Genomic DNA, 19041 nt, shown 5'->3' on the forward strand with positions numbered 1-19041 from the left:
TCTGACCCCATTGCCACTGACACGGTCAGAGAAAAAAACATTCCGTTTGCAGTAAAATTGAAAATGCAAGCATTTCTTCTTCTTCTTCGCATTTCACCTTCCCGCTTTCACCATGGAATAAAATGAAGGATTGCACATATGAACTATCAAGGTGATATATTAGAAAAATGTTGTATGATGTCGTGCTGCATTATGTTTTCGAAGTAGGACAAAAGTCAGCAACAGCCCCTTGCAAGCCTTAATGATATTCTCTTGTCAGAGCCGTCCTTATACAATAAGATAAATGAGTATATGGTGGATTCTATTATAATAATTCTTAAATAAAAAAATATTGTTTTTGTATTCACTTACTTTCAATGCTGTTGAAATAATGTCAGGAAATAGTATATCCACTTCTTTGCCAGAAGATTGCTCTGATGTCTCCAAGCAATTAATAGCAAACTATTAATAAATTGCCTTATTATACAGGTATGGGATATCTTATCCAGAATGACCTGGGGTTTTCCATATAACATTCCAGTAATTTGAATGTTCATACCATAAGTCTATTAAAAAATAATTTAAACATTAATTTTGCCTTAAATATGGATTAATTATATCTTCACTGGGATCAAGTGCAAGGTTCTGTCTTCTCTCCGGGCATTTCCTGCATTATTCATTCCTCGAGGACTTCTTACTGTAACCAGCCATAAGGTCAGATAAACAATGGATCCTTTTGTATTTTAATGTGGGGTGGATATCATTTTGATTTGTGCACCTGAATCCAAAAGCAGCATTTTGTGATACATTGATAGATGTTCAGATCAAGATGATGTTAGGAAGTGCTGACTTGAGGGTTTATCTTATAATATTTGCTTTAAAGACATGTTCACCTTCCTTCAAAATGTAATAAATCAAAAGCTACAAGTGAGGCAGAAGGATATAACTCTGTGTCTTGTTATGCTGTTTTTGGTTATTCTCAGGTGGATCTTGAGTAATTAATAATGCAAATGAAATTCCTATTAATATGCAAATGTGAGTGCATGAAGCAAGAGTTCATGCCATCAGATACATTTGACCTGGAGATCTGAATTCATATTTAAATGAGCAAGGCATTGTGTCAGGGATTACACATTAGATGACCACTCTTTTGTATATACAAAAAGTATGGAGACTTTGATTCCCTGATGTAGGAATAGCAACAGCGTCCCTTGACGTAGTAGAAAAATTATTGTGTCATTCACGTAGGAGAAGAAATATTACTATGCACGTTGCACAATACAGGATAAATTCAAGTACACCTACGTAAGACAGATTATTGTGCTCTAAAAAGAGGAAAGAATGCAAACAAGGCACTTTTCCGTAGTGAGCAGTGGGAGAACTACTGTAAATAATTATTTTATGGTATAATAAATGGTCTGCTCAGAACAGTTAAAGAATTCATCAGAATTCACACTAGTAATCAAATGTCAAATATTTGTTTTCTTGAAATCGCATGTCTTGTCTCTCCTGCATTCTCTGCAAACAAAAAGGCTGCACTATATAGATTTGATGTGTTATAGAAAAGAATATGCGCATTTACCCTTGAGGTAAGTGATTTTTCTCCTTTATTATTAATCCATATACAAAGGATATCCTAAGCAGATAAGTATAATGCGCTTCTTAATTTATTACATATGTAGTCAAACAGCTAAACACTAAGGAGCTGTCATAAGAGGCAGCGTAAGGAAATCCATGGCAAACATTTCTTTAAAGACTATACAAAATAAATAAAGGAATAATATTTGATTTTTTTAGGTATTTACATTTTATATATTGCTAGAAAAGCAGATGGTCCCACATTTGTCTTGTGCCTGAGCAGCTCAGAGACTGAGGTTTGCTTGTTATTTCTGGTTGATATAGGCTACGAAACACTTGGTGGCTCTTTAGGACAGCTTTGCACAGAGATCTGCATTTTATGAATTAACGGTTAAAGAGTTTTAGGTTCAACATTCACTAGTTTTGTTGCTTGTTACAAATAAATTCAATTTCTGAGCCTTATAGTTGGTGAAGAAGTCATTTGTATTTAGCTGCTTTGGGGAATTCTGCAATATATTTAGGCAGGTAGTTGAATTACAGTATATGACAATGTAATAAATGCTTAAATCGAGTTGGATGGGTTGACCCATAACATAACTAAAGTACATGTTATTTGTAGTGATGGGCAAATAAATTTGCCAGTTGCGAATTCTTGGCAAATTTCCGTGTTTTGCAGCTGGTGAATAAATTTGCGAAACTCCTGTGAAAATTCAGACGCGCGTCAGAAAAGTCGCTTGAGTCAAAACCGTCGCACGGCAACACTATTCGGACGCACATTAACTTTAACGCCGGTGTCAAAATTGCCGTGAGCATCGAAATTGACGCCAATTGCCATGGCCATCAAAATTGACACATGCATCAAATTTAGAGTTTTGCAAATTTGTCGGCATTTCACGAATTTCCCTTGAAATTCGCAAATTTTTCTGTGAATCGAAACTGGAGAAATTCGCCCATCACTAGTTAAATGTCACATTTTATCAATGATGTAATAATCAGAAGCAGATTTATTAGGAATACTAGTGGGGAATAGTGATAAGAGAAAAATTTTGGGAGGTATAAATATGCAGTGACATTTTTGTAAAATTGATGAAAAAATTTGCCGCAAAAATTTCAGCAAAACGGGGCACATTCAGTCATCACATTTAGGAAGTTAATTATCAAAATCTGAAATTTTCTCATTATTTTCTAAAAACCAATCTGCCCAAATCTGTACGGACTTTCCCCCCTATTTATCAATACATTTTCCTGAAAATTTCTTGTGCAGGAAAAATGTCTGATGGCTGAAACCTGCGGTTTTTTGGATTTGCCGCCCAAAACCATGAAATCTTCAGTCCAGTGCAAATCAAGATACTGTATCTTCAAAATGTCAACAGGACATCTGCAATTGACTTCTACATGAACTTGGCACATCTGAGTACTTTTTTATTTAGACTTGTAACACCATTGAGGTTTAATATATTTAAGTTTTTTTGTACGAAAAATTGTGTTTTTCCAGAAAAAAAATCAGACTTAAATAAATAACCCCCCTAATGTATTTAAAGTCATCAAAAATATAGGCTATGCAAGCAATTGTTTTCCTTAGTGCCAATAATTTTCCTTTTTGCACATATTACTCACATATACGCAATATATTTAGCAATTTTAGGAAAAAAGTTGGTGGAAAAAAGATTTTAAAGTTTGCACCAGTAGTCCGTGTGTAAGAAAACTTTTTTATGAAAAAACATATTTATGCCAAAAGATATGGCACCTCCAAGTGGTCTTTAAAAAATGCATAATGTACAATTTTCATTGAAAAATATTAAGTTCAGATATGTAAATTTTTGTTCTTATTCAAGCAATTTTTGATATTTTCCCAATAGTTGTTTTATCTGTACCACCTTTGCTACACTGCAATAAACCAAACATATTAGGTCACATTTCCATAGTAGATAGTTCATTTAATAATAACTTTAGTTCTAATGGTAGAGAACTACTGTACAACATATTTTTTACTTTGTTTTTATTGGGGTTTTTTTTATAACGTAAGAGTGGGATATTCTTAGCTTTTTTTCTAACTTCTATGATGGTTTTATTGGTTCATTGGCTCAGCTTTCGCTATTATCCTGACCAAAACATTCTTTATTACCACTCTTGTGCCTTTTACTGTGTTATACTGTGTTTACAACAAACCAGTAGTGAGGATGCCGACACTAAATTGTATTGTTGCAGCATGGTAAGAAGAAGACAAAGAAGCCAAAATGGAACAATACCTGTAAAACATAAGCAGAAACAAACCCAAATTATATAGAAGGCGATACCATAAAGGTAGTAACTTAGAAACTTGCATTAACTCTACTGAATCTTTTAGAATATTTCCCATGACACTTGTCTATTTAAAATATTTATGTTTCCATGGCTCTCATCAGTAATGATGAGGGAATCTGTCGCAAAACGCATTAAAGTCTATAAGCAACTTTTTTGTAGTAAAATATGTTAGTCTACGGATGATTTTTTTGTCTACTGCAACGTTTTTGTCTACCGTGCAACATTTCTCTTCAGTGCGACATTCCCAAAACTCTTCTCCGGTGGTGAAACTCAGAAACTGAAACCATACATGACTAAAAAATTTGCTGATCACTACTTATAAGTAAGGTAAATGCTTGAAATGCATGCATTTTTATTTAAGAACCGTCAAACCCTATGGTTATATCAGAAGCCCAACCAGCAGCTTTGTGGAGAATGCTAGAAGCTCAAATTCGAGAGCTAGAGTGACACAAAGGGGCCGATTCACAAAGGGTCGAATATCGAGGGTTAATTAACCCTCGATATTCGACTGGGAATTAAAATCCTTCGACTTCGAATATCGAAGTCGAAGGATTTTAGCGCAAATAGTGCGATCGAACGATCGAAGGATTATTCCTTAGATCGAACGATAAAATCATTCGAATCGAACGATTCAAAGGATTTTAATCCAACGATCAAAGGAAAATCCTTTGATCAAAAAAACTTAGGAAAGCCTATGGGGACCTTCCCCATAGGCTAACATTGAGTTCGGTAGCTTTTAGATGGCGAACTAGGGGGTCGAAGTTTTTTCTTAAAGAGACAGTACTTCGACTATCGAATGGTCAAATGGTCGAACGATTTTTAGTTCGAATAGTTTGATTCAAAGTCGTAGTCGAAGCTCGTAGTAGCCCATTCGATGGTCGAAGTAGCCCAAAAAACACTTCGAAATTCAAAGTTTTTTTACTTTGAATCCTTCACTCGAGGTTAGTGAATCGGCCCCTAATTGGTGCCCCTGATTACAGAAATATTGCAGGGTTTCACAGTTTCTCATTAAATAAGTATAGCATTTTCTGTATTGTCCAGAGGGATAAGTTAACTGGACAATACAGAAAATGCTTATTTAATGAGAAACTGTGAAACCCTGCAATATTTCTGTAATCAGGGGCACCAATTAGGGGCCGATATATAAGCAAGCTAGAGAATGAATACTTTTCAAAACATTTCATAGATATTTTCCAAGATGGTGGCACTTACAGTATACACTAGTGAAGGGGGACAGAAATGCAAGGCAAACCTTTTGGTATTTGATGTGTATTTTGCACATTTCAGGGGATTATTTATTAAACTCTGATTTTTTTTTTTCTTGTTTGACTTTTAAAGGCAAAAAAAAAAATACTGGAGGAAAAAAAACTCGATTTGTTTTTGTGATTTATTAAACTCTGTTGATGTTAAAAGCCTGAATAAAAAAAGTATTCCAACTCAGACCTGCTGAGTTCATGTAAAAGTCAAAGGCAGATGTCCCAAAGATATACTGATCTGTGCTAAGTTTTGTTCAATAATCCAAAGATTTAGTGGTTTTGGGAGTCAAATTCGAAAAAGTTGCAGTTTTCAGTAACAAATCTGAAAAATTCATAGGATTAGGATTTTTTTCCTGATTTTATCTTTTTTCGGAAAGATTTATTGATTGATGGGGGAAAACGTCTGTGTGAATTTGGTCAGGGTAGTTTTCAAAAATAGTGTGAACTTTCCAGATTTTGTTAAATATCCCACTCAATGTGTTAGAGCATGGCATGCTTGCACAACAAGCAGAACTGTATGCTGACAGGTGCATGTTCATAAGGTAACTTCAAGGGGTTAGCAGAAAGCTGGCAAGGTTCAGGGTCAGAAGGAATATGTGAATCACATGACTTGTCACTTGGCTGTTTTGCAAATAGCCCAGAAGACAGATAAAAGTTTGTTTATTCTTTCCATCTATTAATGAATGTAATATGGAAGTAAATTTACACTAACTTGTTAAAACTCTTCCATGTGGCAGCACACATAATGGGTATTTTCTTTGTTGCTTCCGCATTTAAAAAAGTAAATGAAAAGCTCTATGATAATTAGAATTTTTCCAAGGAAGAAGTCCCTGCATTTATGAAAATGTATTAATTCTTTAATACACTGAGGTTCACGCATTTCCTTTCCAATACATTTCTCCATCCTCCCATTTCTGCAGAAGTCATGTAAATTTGATTCATTGTAAAATATTAAGTAAGTAATTATGAAATAATGTTAGAATACCTCGGGAGGGCCTGTAAATGGTAATTTGTCCAATGCAGATCAGAAAAAGATCCATAATTCATCATATCACTTAGCATGATGCAAGGAACTCAGTCTGCATATGGGGTGTAATTTCAAAGAGCTTTTATTTCTCAAACTGCTCATATGGCTAACAGTGAGTGAATATCATAATACAGGTATTGAACCTATTATTCAGAATGCTCGGGACCTGGAGTTTACCTGATTACGGATCTTTCTGTAATTTGATCTTCATACCTTAATTCTAGTAGAAAATCATGTAGACATGATGCTTTTGCTTACAATAAGGATTAATTATTTCTTAGTTTGGATCACGTACAAGGAAGTGTTTTATTATTACAGAGAAAACAGAAATTATTTTTGAGATTATTTAATTATAATAGAGTCTATGGGAGATGGCCTTTCTGTAGTTTGGAGCTTTCTGGATAACGGGTTTCTGGATAATGGATCCTATACCTGTACCAGGAAACACTAAAAATGCACATAGCTTTCGCTTGTTTTAAGTTTACTATGCATGGTATGTATTTAGTATAGGTATGGGAACTGCTATCCAGGATCCTTGGGACCAAGGGTTTTCTGAATAGGCCTTAATGGGATACTGTCATGGGGGAAAAAAAAATTCAAAATGAATCAGTTAAAAGTGCTGGTCCAGCAGAATTCTGCACTGACATCCATTTCTCAAAAGAGCAAACAGATTTTTTTAAATTCAATTTGGAATCTGACATGGGGCTAGACATATTGTCAATTTCCCAGCTGCCACAAGTCATGTGACTTGTGCTCTGATAAACTTCAATCACTCTTTACTGCTGTACTGCAAGTTGGAGTGATATCACCCCCTCCCTTCCCCCCCCCCCCAGCAGCCAAACAAAAGAACAATGGGAAGGTAACCAGATAACAGCTCCCTAACACAAGATAACAGCTGACTGGTAGATCTAAGAATCAGTTATTGTTTTATTATTACAGAGGAATAGGAAATGTTTTTTTTTTTACATTTTAATATGGAGTGTATGGGAGCTTTCCAGATTATAGTTTTACAGATAACAGATCCCATGCCTGTAAAGATAAATATGCCTCGCCTGGTTTGGTAGTAGTATCTGATGTCATCATTTTGTCGTAACTGAAAGAAAATGATATTGCCTTGCCAGGGAAATATGAGTTGCTCCTTAGAACTAGTAATGGGCGAACCTGTTTTGTTTTTTCACCAAAAAATTTGGGAAAGCATTGAAGTCAATGGGTGTCAAAATACTTTTTATGCGTGCGACTATTTGATCCAAATGCATTAAAGTCAATGGGCTTTACCAGATTTTGTGGTCTGTTATCACTCTTTATCACTATATACTTTCAACCCATTTCTGACGACTTCAGATGATTTTTCACAATTTTCAGGAGTTGTGCACATGCTTGTGCTATAATGTCCACTGATGTGAGATTAGCTTTTGTCATGTACCCGACTGCGTGCTCTGCAGGATTGACATCTCTGTCCTTTCCACACCACAAAGTAATCAACATCATTTATCCTTTCTATTTTTTTGGGCAGAAAACAAAATACACTGACCCACTTGTTAACTATACAAATTAGTAATAATACATTTATTGACAATTAAATTATAGATGTGTCGTGTAATGAATTGTCTGTAACACTCAAGGCCAGTGCCCTTTAGTATAGATTTTGTTACAAGTAGCACTTTTAACCTTCATTGTCTGTGTTGGAAAGCTTTCACTTGGTAATTAGTGGAAACGTTTACACTTGGGGAAAAGATGTGCTTAGCAGGTGAAAAATAGTTGGACAAAAATATCTTGCCTACAATACACAGCACTTCTTTTACACTATAAGAAAACAAATGCATTATAAACCCTCACCACACTTCTGAAATCGTTTCTAAAGAATGTGAAATTAAGGATGACTGAGACTTCTATTATTGTTACTTTTCAGGGCTTGCCAATTAGCATTGACTTTTCCATTATTCATTCACAGCGCTTATGTGCCATTTTAGGAATTCTTTTTAGAATTAGTATTGTACATCTTCATAATATATTGGTGTGAATTTTTCAAAGCATGACACAAATCATTACAAATCTTTCCAATCTAGCACATCTCTGAATATTAACTGTACCTGTCAGATTGATTTCATGGGCATGCAAGCTCAGTAACTTGATTGGATTACTGTACTCTCACACTTCCCTCTAAATATAAGTTAAATACAATTTATACTTCAGCTTGAGACATTCATTTTTCTGGCTATCATCGTGGCGACCTTAACGTGAGCTAAACTTTTAAGTTTTATATTAATAAAAATATACAATTCTGTACACAAATGTTATCTCAATATTAACATTGAACTTTATTCCTTATTATAGGGTTCATAAGTGACCAAATCATCCAATGTCCCTTGGACAATAGTTTGCCTCTATGAGACATTAAGGGGCCAATTCATTAACTTCAAGTGAAGGATTCGAAGTTAAAAAACTTTGAATTTCGAAGTGTTTTTTGGGCTACTTCGATCATCGAATGGGCTACTTCGATCTTCGACTACGACTTCGAATCAAATTATTCAAACTAAAAATCGTTCAAATATTCGACCACTTGATAGTCGAAGTACTGTCTCCCCCTAGATCGCCACCTAAAAGCTACCGAACCCAATGTTAGCCTATGGGGAAGGTCCCCATAGGCTTGGCTAACTTTTTTCGGTCGAAGGATAATCCTTCGATCGTTGGATTAAAATCCTTTGAATCGTTTGATTTGAAGGATTTAATCGTTCGATCGAAGGATTATTCCTTCGATCGTTCGTTCGCAGTTTTTGCGCATTCCCAGTCGAATATCGAGGGTTAATTAAATTCGATTTAAATTGAATAAGTTTATGGGAGTTTCTTTGAATTCTTAAAGAGATAATACATGATAAATTTTAAAATCCAAATTTAGATTTTAAATTTAAATTGAATTTGGACTATTCCCTAGTCAAATGACACTAAAATAAACTTGAAATTTGAATTAGAAAATTAGAATTTTCAATTCACCCTTGATAAATCTGCCCCTAAAAGATTGCTCTGGATAGTATGGTGTAGTTTCTTAAAAGACAGGATGTAATTTCTGGCACCACATAAGCCCTCTCTGACCACACAGTTTTATGTGCAACAATTGCTGGAAGGAAAGATTATCAACTTACCATTTATAAGCATGTAGGGCTGTGTATTATATGTAAATAAGGGACCCTACCAATTCCAGTGAGAAAATCCCCTGTTTTGCTCCTGGCTTATACAATTCATAAGTATTCCATAATTAATAGAAATTAAATCAAATAACTGGTGCATTTTTAGTTCTCTTTCAGCAATCTAATCAGTTTCACTAAAATGACTGCTGACATTTGAAGGCTGTAAGATGTAATTCAATCATAGTTGGTGAGCCACAGGCTGCAGATTCCTGTCACAGTAATTCAGTAAAATCAGTCATTGTTTAGGATGCATCAGATGCATACAATCTGCCTATGCCATTTAATGTTAGGGTTTCCTAAATAATTGTCTTCTCATTTTCCCATAAAGTTAAATCATTTCTAACAAACAGTACACATGTTATAATTTCAGCAATACATGGAATTTATTTGAAATCACAGCAGTATATGTTGAATGTTCTGGATAGCTAAACTTTATTTATGTGATGCATAAAAAGATACTTTTGTAAAGAACCTTCCACCAATTTTCAGTGGTTCTTCAGTTCCCTGGATGCCATTATACATAAAAAATTTGCAGCATTAGGATAGTAATTGCTTTGACTTGAATTTTTCTAGGTGTTCTGTGGAGCAAAGCATTTTTAACTTTGTTGCAAATCTCAATATCCAGCTAAGGAACTGTGCTGTTTCTGCAGCTACAGTATGTAAATAAACCACATCAACAAATCATATCCATTTGTACATTCATTGTTCCCTATGAAAATTTAAAGGAAAACAGACAACATCAATCAAAATACCCACACTTGAACAATCATTCTTAATTAAAGGTGAATTGCCTTTGTCATGCAAACCAAAGACAAAAATATGCTCCATATCTAGATAAATATTTCTGACATGCAACAATACAGATTGCTGAAGATCATATTATAGGTAATTTGGGTTGCTGCCCAGTTTCCACAGCTCTGGGAGTCTCAAAGTCACCAAGCAGTCACTCCCAATAAAATGCATCTTGAGATGTAATTTACATTTTTTCATTTACCACTACTAAACACGGGTTTACCTGGATTTAAAACAACTTAATGTCAAGGACATGAGAGCAGGGGAGAGTGACTGACTTTTTATTATTTTATGACTGCTTTATGTTTGGTGCACTGCTTTACAAGACCTACTGTAGATGCAAATCAGGGTAAAGTAAATGAAAATTAAACTAGTGACAATATTTATGTACATAAGAATAGGAGTTGGAAAGAAGTCCAAGACAGGAGAGAGCAGCAGAGCTTTGATGGTCCACTGCAGGGAGCCAGGAGTGAGTCTTCATTAGAGGGAGGTAAGCTAATGTGTGCACCATCATTAATGATAGATTGAAGTGGGCACAGGAAGAAACTCGTTTTTAAATGTTTTTGAGAATTGGCATGTTCTTGTCAGGGATTCAGTGTGGACTGAGAAGGCAAGGAAAGGGTCTAATGTGACTCATAGGAACGTGTTTTGGGGGAAATTACATTTTGTGATAGTGGTGCTGAATGTATAAGGAAGAACAGAAGCTTCAGGTAGCAAGCAGCCATCCAGAATGCTCCACGTCTCCACAATGAGATCATCAAGAAAAAGACTTCAAAGAAAGAAAAGGTGCGACCCTAAGCAGATAAAGCAGAGACACTTGTAATAAACAGGTGTAGTTCATTTAAAAGAAGGAGGTGGTTACCTGTATCAAATGCTGCAGAAGGATCAATAGGCAGCATATATTTCTATTTATTTATAAATAGGATTACATATAGGAAGAGGTCACAGTGGTGTTGTAGTTGTTGATAGGGGAGTTGGGGGTCAGAAGAGGAGCTTACAGAGACAGAGGAGGGGGAAATTCATTAAGGTGCAAAGTGGTGAACGGTGGCGAAATTTTGCCAGCGTTTAGTGATTTCAATACTTTGCCTATTTACTAATGGGTGCTGGCGAAAATACGCTAGCAAAGGTGATACACTCTAGCGCAACTTCACACTCTAACGCCAGGCGAATTTTCATCAGGGCTAAAGATCGTTACTACGCAAATTCACTAAGAAGTTGATTTTACTGAACGTTACCTCTTAGGCCAGACTTGCCTTCGCCAGCTCAGACCTGGCGAAGTGCAATAGAGTAGATAGGACTTCAAGAAAAAAAGTCCCAAAAAAAAGCTGTAGTCTTTTCCATTTTCATGGGTGATAGGCTGCAAAGGATGAAATTTTTTTTTTGGGTACCCTGCTTCCCCCCTACTTTTCATAACATATGGCACATAAACTATACTCTGGGCACATGTGTAGGGCACATGTGTAGGGCAATAAAACATCTCTATTTGCATTCATTTAGGCTCCCTGGTCTTGTGTAGTTTTATGTATTTGTTGTAACATATACGTCCATTCAAACTTTAAGTTCCCACCGTATGCAAATTCCCCTTCCGTATCGCAAATTCGCTTTGCCTGGCGAATTTTTGCTAGCTCAACTTTGCTACCTTTCGCTTCGCTGAGTGCAACTTCACATTTTAGTGAATTTGCTGAGCACTGGTGAAAATTCACCAGACGAAGTGCGGCAAAGCCATCGCTGGCGCAACTCCGGTTAGTGAATTTGCCCCAGAGAGAGACATATTGTGAATGCAAGATATTACATACCGTAATAGCTTTTTTTGTGGTACAGGTAGTGAAATCCAAAGTAGTGAGTGTGACTGTGAATAAATGAATAAAAGCCCAATGGTTGCTTCAGAATGGATGAGGCAGAAAAGAAAAATATCATAACCATTTGGCATGCCAAATGTGTTTAAATGTATAGTTGGGGTTCATATTAACTAAACAGGCAGCACTGAGTATTCGTTGAAAGAATGTGGCAGACAGACTGGGGCCAGGGTAAGAACTATAAGAGATGCAATAACATGTGGCATTAAAACAGGGGGACCTGAGGCAGCGGAAGTGAGAGATGTAATCAAAGCAGAAGTATAACACCCTGATTTGAACCAGTGATCCAAAGATTACTATGTAGTCCCTTTTATATCCTTGCTTTTTCAAGTAGGCATGGCTTCTAGGGATGTAGCGAACTGTTCTGCGGCGAACTTGTTCGCGCGAACATCGGCTGTTCGCGTCCGCCGCAAGTTCGCGAACGTCGCGCGACGTTCGCGTCAAAATTGTTCGACCATTCGATCGCTAAAATCGAACGATTTTCGTTCGATTCGAACGAAAATCGTTCGATCGAACGATTAAAAATCCTACGATCGTTCGAATCGAATGATTTTCGGATGTTCGAAGTTCGCGAACAGTTCGCGAACTGTTCGCATTTTTTGCCGGTGTTCGCGAACGGCGTTCGCGAACACATACTCGGCGGTTCGCTACATCCCTAATGGCTTCTTTCAGCTGCTCTTATTCTGGCCACGTGCTGAGTGTTAACCAGTGTTGACCCCTGCTCTGTGCTCACTTATTGCCCATTATAGGTCAAACTTACTTTTTTCTTGGTGTTGTAATTGCTGCTCCCTGGTTCCTGCTTCCCTGGTCCTATGCCTTGTGTTGACTCGCTGGTTTTGACCCGGCTTCTTCTGACAGTTTTTTGGTTCTGACCCAGCCAGTCTGAGTACATCAGCTCTGTCTTTATCACTGCAGTATGTATTTGACTTCCTTGGCTGCCCCTGCCAGAGTCTTTGGATTCTCATGCAGTAAGATCTGGTCACACCCAAGTAACTGAGGGCTTGGGTCAAATCCAAAGGTCACTGTTATAGGCAGAAAAACATGCCTAGACCGGAACCTAAATACTTTCATGGGGTTTAGGTTTGCCATACATGACAAAGGGTTAGTAGAAGTTAACCAGAAATCAATGGACATTAAAATTATGCTTCATTATTGACCAAAGAGAGTACTATATACAAAATAATTCCTCTTGTATGTAGCACATGAGAGGCTCAGGAAGGAGATACTGTAACTGTGAGAGAAGGAGAGAACCGCCTGGTTCCAAGCTCCCACTTTGTATGTATAAGGTACTGCTTAACTCCAGCTAGACATTCTCCTATCCCTCACTTGCTCACTCCCCATCTAACTCATTTAAATGGACTTCAGATTCCACCTAGTAAGTTATGTTTGCAAATGGTGTTTTTAAAGGGTTGGTAGAATACCATACACAGTCAATGAGGAGACAGCTCATGGTCAGAAAAGATACTTTGCATACAATTTACCAAAAGCACCTTACAGTTACGGTTAATCTGTTTTCAAGTAGGCAGATTCAATACATGACTTTATATATTACAAGGGTTTGAAACAAATGCGACTTTTATATATTGACATTTTACATTTCCGCAAATGTTAAATTCCTTAAAATTGGAGTTCACAGAGGGAAGAACTGGGTTATTTTTTTTCTAGTAAAGATACATTTCTGTGCAGCAGAACAGCAGAGTCTGTAGAAAAAGAAAAGAGGTCAATTCAGTACATGTTCTTTGCAGACTATCATATATTGAATTATTCTGCAATCCATCTTAGGTTGTTTATTTTATGACTAGTCCAACGCACCCAGAGATGCTACCGTATTTGGCAACTGAATGAGGTGTAATTTCAACCTGAGCTCAATTTTCAACTTATATTTTGAAAGAATGCACACTGCTGTGTATACATATTCCGTAGCCACTGTAATAGGCAGGAAATAGCTTAGTCCTTAACTGAAATGAAGAATGTTTACAGCTTCGGTTATGCTTGTTCTCTGTTGTAACCTTGAAGGACAAGTGCCTTCAACACCTGCTGAGGACACAAAATACTGTCACAGCTATTTCATTCTTTGATAAACCGCATTTGAGATTTTGTTTACAAGCTACTGCCTATAAGTTTTTACGTTATAGAAAATCATTTCTTAATATTCTCATATTATATTATTACTTTTCTTAGAGAATGAAATCTGTCACCAGTTGCCTCTAAATTAAAAACATAATTATAAATGTAATCTTCAACTTTAAGATAGAAACCTGAAACAAATTGAAAAGGTGTTCATCATCTTTCATCCGATTATGTAAAATGAGATAATTATTGCCATAATCACAAATTTATTTTATGAATTCATGCATGACTTTACAAGTCACAACAATAATCTTCCACTAAATCGCAGTGTAAATCTAATTGCACATGTAGACTTAGAAGGAAAATATATGTGTTTGCGTCTTGAATACATAGCATACAGCATATATAGCATACAGTTGGTTTTATAAATGCACATGCTAATTTAACGCTAATGACCATAAGTGCTTGGAATTACTTGCCAGCACTAAGCAATTATGAATATTAACAGAGCTTTTAATGCCTACCACTTCAATTTGCCTGCTTTAATAGTAGAAACATTGAAACTCTGTGTTTCATTTTGTAAACACAAAACTATTAAATATGTGATCTCTGTATTCTATGCTAGTTTACCATGCCAGCCTACAGTATATTTTCTGCCTTTAAAGCTGTGTGTAAATTTCTTGATACAAAGCTTAGGCAGCAGCACAGACTAGTGGTGGTACAATAAACATCAATTTTGGCAGATCCATGTACCATAAAATTGAAACATCCACGGCAGGAAACTGATAATAAATTGTACATCTGTTTTCTAATTATAGGCATAAGATTTTACATTGAATATATGCTCTCTCTTTAATACGTGCTGTTTAACATGTTTTATGGGCATGTAACTTAGCATTTCAGTGCATTTTACAATTTAACAAACACTGTCCTGACTGTCAGGCCAGTGTTAATGAATTTATCAAAGCAGATAGATGTGCAAGCTTATGTAAAAGTGTTTGGCAGTCAGGCATATACATTTTCAGTGGGTATAAGTACAGTGGCATTGCATTCTAATACCTGTGAATATCATTATTGCCCAATGCAAAATGTGCATGCAGATTAATGTTTTAGGTTGGTTTACTAACTATCATTTTATAAGCGGCACCTATGTATACCACTTATAAAATGGTTTCCATAGTTTTAGATGACAATTTTTTCATGCAGGAACAGTTTATTTGTTGTAAACATTTCTTTCAGCCAGTGTGCATTGCTACCCCTTGTAACAATATAGTTAATAAAATGTTTGTGCTTTTTTACAAATTAACATGTTTAACTCAAGGCTGAACTACTCTGACTATAGCAGTTTAATACAGGGACATTATGCAACTCCCATCAATCCTGAGTTTGATATTTCGTTTTGTCAGAAAGAAGAACATTGACTTCCCTAGCTGCTTGCCCTGGCACATGGACACTTTAGAACACATACAGCTTGCCGGGCATCAAAGTGTTTAACAAAGGTGCCCAAGACTATGTGGATGAATTTGTATAGTTGGGAAAGAAATACAGAGTCAGGACCTTAGCTAGGGATTAGCCATCAGGGCACTGGAACACTGGCCTGATCACCAGCACACACACACCCTCAGTTATGGGTAATGTATGCTATTTATACACTTAGCATTCTAATGTGGTTCTTCATACTGATACTCAGTTCTAATTTCAGCTTTTGTGTTTTTTGTATATTTGCTAATGTTATATCACAGCAGGTGGTGTTTATTTAATTAAGCCCTTGCCATTTGGTACAGGTTACCATGGTTCATGTTGCATGCCCACCATGGCTGCAGTGGCTGGCATTGGTATATGTGAACATTTTGTTTTGGTATTCCTAGGACAGGTTATCTGTTTTAATAAGTACATATCAATAACGCTGTGGCCAACCTCCACTCACTAAAAGGTCTTCTTTACAGTTATTTTATACCACCCAGTTCCTGCTGTTAAAGACTTAGTAACCTACTGTACATGTGCTGCACCTGTCTGCCCACAGTCTGCAAGTCACGGTTGAGATGCATCAGTCTGTAAGCAAGAGCAGAGGTGTAGCTGCTGGGTGCATACCATACTGGGTGCTACTTACTAAATCTACTACACTAACATCTAGACACGAGGTATAAAGAGCACAGTAGTGCCTGCTAGGGTCGGACTTTGCTGATGGGACATGGGGAAAAAATCCGATGATCCCCCCAGCTCTTGTGGGCCCGGTTGGCCAAGATCTACACCCGGATCCAAGATACCAGATCCACAGGCGTCTTCCAGCTGTAACCTCCCTTTTTCAGGAGGTTGTGGCAAAAACATAGTGCAGCACAGTAGGGGGGGAAGCAGACCCGTGGGCCCTGGGCCCCCCAGTCTGACCCTGGTGCCTGCTCCAGAAAAACAGTAGCAATGTAGTATAAAACTGTATGTGATTTGCTATTATTCTGTATGTGATTTGCTTCTGCTGTGCCTATCTACAATTTAGTAGTCTCTTAACTCTCTGACAAACAACACAAGTTGAGAAATCAAACTATAAGCAAATAGAGGATATGATTATGATATTTCACAATGTTTTCTATCTAGAAAGATACACACATAACGGGTCAGCACAGAAACAAAGTGTATCTGAGACTGTAACTGGTGAAAGAGATTAATGTATGTATGAGAGTTCTGGAAGCAAAACACTATTACGGATTATACACGGTACAGTGATTTCAGTGTAGGACAGTGTTTGTCACAGTTACATGAACACAGAATCACCTAATATAACAGTAAGTAGAATATGTATGTCTAGTGGTTAAAAAAAAATCATATTTGTTTTTTTTTCAAATCCTGATAAAGCTAAAAGCTCTAAATATCTGCAGATCACTTATTTAAAAATGTATGACATTACAATCAAAAGCAGAACTGTAGATGAACCAGAATCTCAAAGGCAGCCAATAAAAGGACAAGTCCATTGCACCTTTGTTGTATTTAAATAAGAATAGTTTTAAACACAATGTAACATTTAGCAATACAAATCTACAATCTGCTCTTACAGCACAGTACTCTATGTTGCTGTGACAGTTTAGTGTCAGGATTGCATTACTCTGTTATATCATCGCCTGGTCATCGGCTAAATGCTGATGAAATGCTATGTACCTTAGATGGAAGATGAGCTGATTCTTTGTATCTGGTGTTATCACTCAGAGGCATCAATGAATTAAGCAAGACAGACAGCACTTAACCTATGCTTAAACTGTCAACAGACTGCCATTTGGGCATCTCAAATGTCAAAGTAGAAAATATCCAAATGTCGTTAACGTACACATAACGTCAACTTTAATCAGGTCTCTCACTTTGCAGACAAAAATATATATATAAATAAGGTCTTGGGTTTGCTAAACACACGTCAGCTTCTATATGACATTTACTGTAGAGTCTACAGAGCGGTCATTATCTGTACAAAAAATGTTAGATTTACCATCATAAATACCATTAATGTCTTAAAAAATAAAAGATAATTTAATTGCAAAATGTTAGAAGGATACAAATTAAATCGCAGCTTTAGTATGATTCATTTTCTTATTTTCTTAATGCTTTTTTAAAGGGCAATGCATTTTTGTTGCAATTCTATTCTATAAGAGCATCATCTGGCAAAGAGGGACTGTTATTAATATTATGAACAGGATAATTAAAGCATGTGATAGTACCAAAAGACTGATTATATGCATTGTTGTGGAAAACATATGGCATCAGCCTTAATTAGAATAGGGATATTAGAAACTGATACAATAATGTGTTCCATCATCCCCACTTTGTTATAAAGGGACGCACTTAAATCCTTTTTAATTTGCTTAAACTGTATGTAACATTAAGCATTTCTGGTGTACATAATAGGATTTTTTATGATACTCATGTCTCTGTACTATTTTTCACTTATAAAATGCATAAATATGTATTTTACCTTGATTTGAATAGCATTCTTCATGTAGACCAGCCAACCAAAAATGAAGCTAATATGCGCCTAACAATAATTTTACCTAATTAGATCTGGAGGTGAGCTGTATGACCTAATGGCCAACGTTTAACATAATGTAGGCAGCCCAATCTTTTTTTGGAGATTTTTTTTGATACACAGTCCCATGAAGAAGGCCTAACGTCTATCATCATCAGAGTCTAGCATCAGGAGTGTCATCAAAGGAAGTTTTATGTTCCAACCAGACTGCTTTTCTTATGCATCTACAGACAGGCAGCAGTCTACTGAGACCAACCTTAGTTTGGGCTCAGATACTCAATCCAGAATTCTGTGGGAAAGCTGTGCAAAGTTATTTAATTAAGCAGTGCACACTTCTGTGCTGATTCAATGTTCACATTTGAAATTTTGCGGCAAATTTGAAACTCATGACTTTGAAAACAAATTCAGAGGTAAAACTTTGCCATCCAAAAGCTTGTTTATGTAGAAGTCAACTGGAATTGTCTTCAGCAAAATTAAAGCAATTTTTTCAATTTGAATATTTATATTTTCAAGTTTTTGTTCACTGGTTTTTTTAAATCAAGTTTTTTAGATTCATGTTTTTATAAATAAGCGAACATTCAAGTTTGGTAACATTTTTAGTATATTCAAGTTAAAATAAAATGGTGCAACATTTGCAAATCTTTCACTTAGCAAGGCTTAAAATGGATTTATTTTGTTATTTTGCATAATGATGATCAATAGCATTCTCCGTTTTATTTTAGTTAACTTTGATGAGAATTCAGTAGAAAAATATGCAATCCTGTGCAACACAGGAGGAACTCTCTGCAAATGGAAAATTGTATATGATAAGAATAATTAAACATACCCACATTTTTAGCATATCACTGTACTCTGTAGTTAGGCTGAGCTATGTGAATAGTCACAGTGGCGCTGCCCATAATTATTACCATCATCATTATGTCGCTATTCATGCCGACATATTAAACAAAATCCATATGCAAAATGTAAAACAATTAAATTAAAATATGAT

At 36.2% G+C, this 19041-nt stretch overlaps 1 protein-coding gene and 1 long non-coding RNA gene across 48 annotated transcripts in view; one reads left to right on the forward strand and one right to left on the reverse strand.

Moving 5' to 3' along the window:
- The window catches only part of LOC121399425, a 31599-nt gene extending 18631 nt beyond the window's left edge, over window positions 1-12968 (reverse strand). Inside the window, exon 1 of the long non-coding RNA XR_005965009.1 lies at window positions 12738-12968. This is a non-coding gene — a long non-coding RNA (uncharacterized LOC121399425). The remainder of the gene's footprint in view (window positions 1-12737) is intronic.
- Window positions 1-19041, forward strand: part of ptprd.S (protein tyrosine phosphatase receptor type D S homeolog) — a 998444-nt gene that overhangs the window by 277443 nt on the left and 701960 nt on the right. The window lies entirely within an intron of this gene.

The sequence above is a fragment of the Xenopus laevis genome, chromosome 1S, assembly GCF_017654675.1.
Source record: "Xenopus laevis strain J_2021 chromosome 1S, Xenopus_laevis_v10.1, whole genome shotgun sequence".
Taxonomy (NCBI): domain Eukaryota; kingdom Metazoa; phylum Chordata; class Amphibia; order Anura; family Pipidae; genus Xenopus; species Xenopus laevis.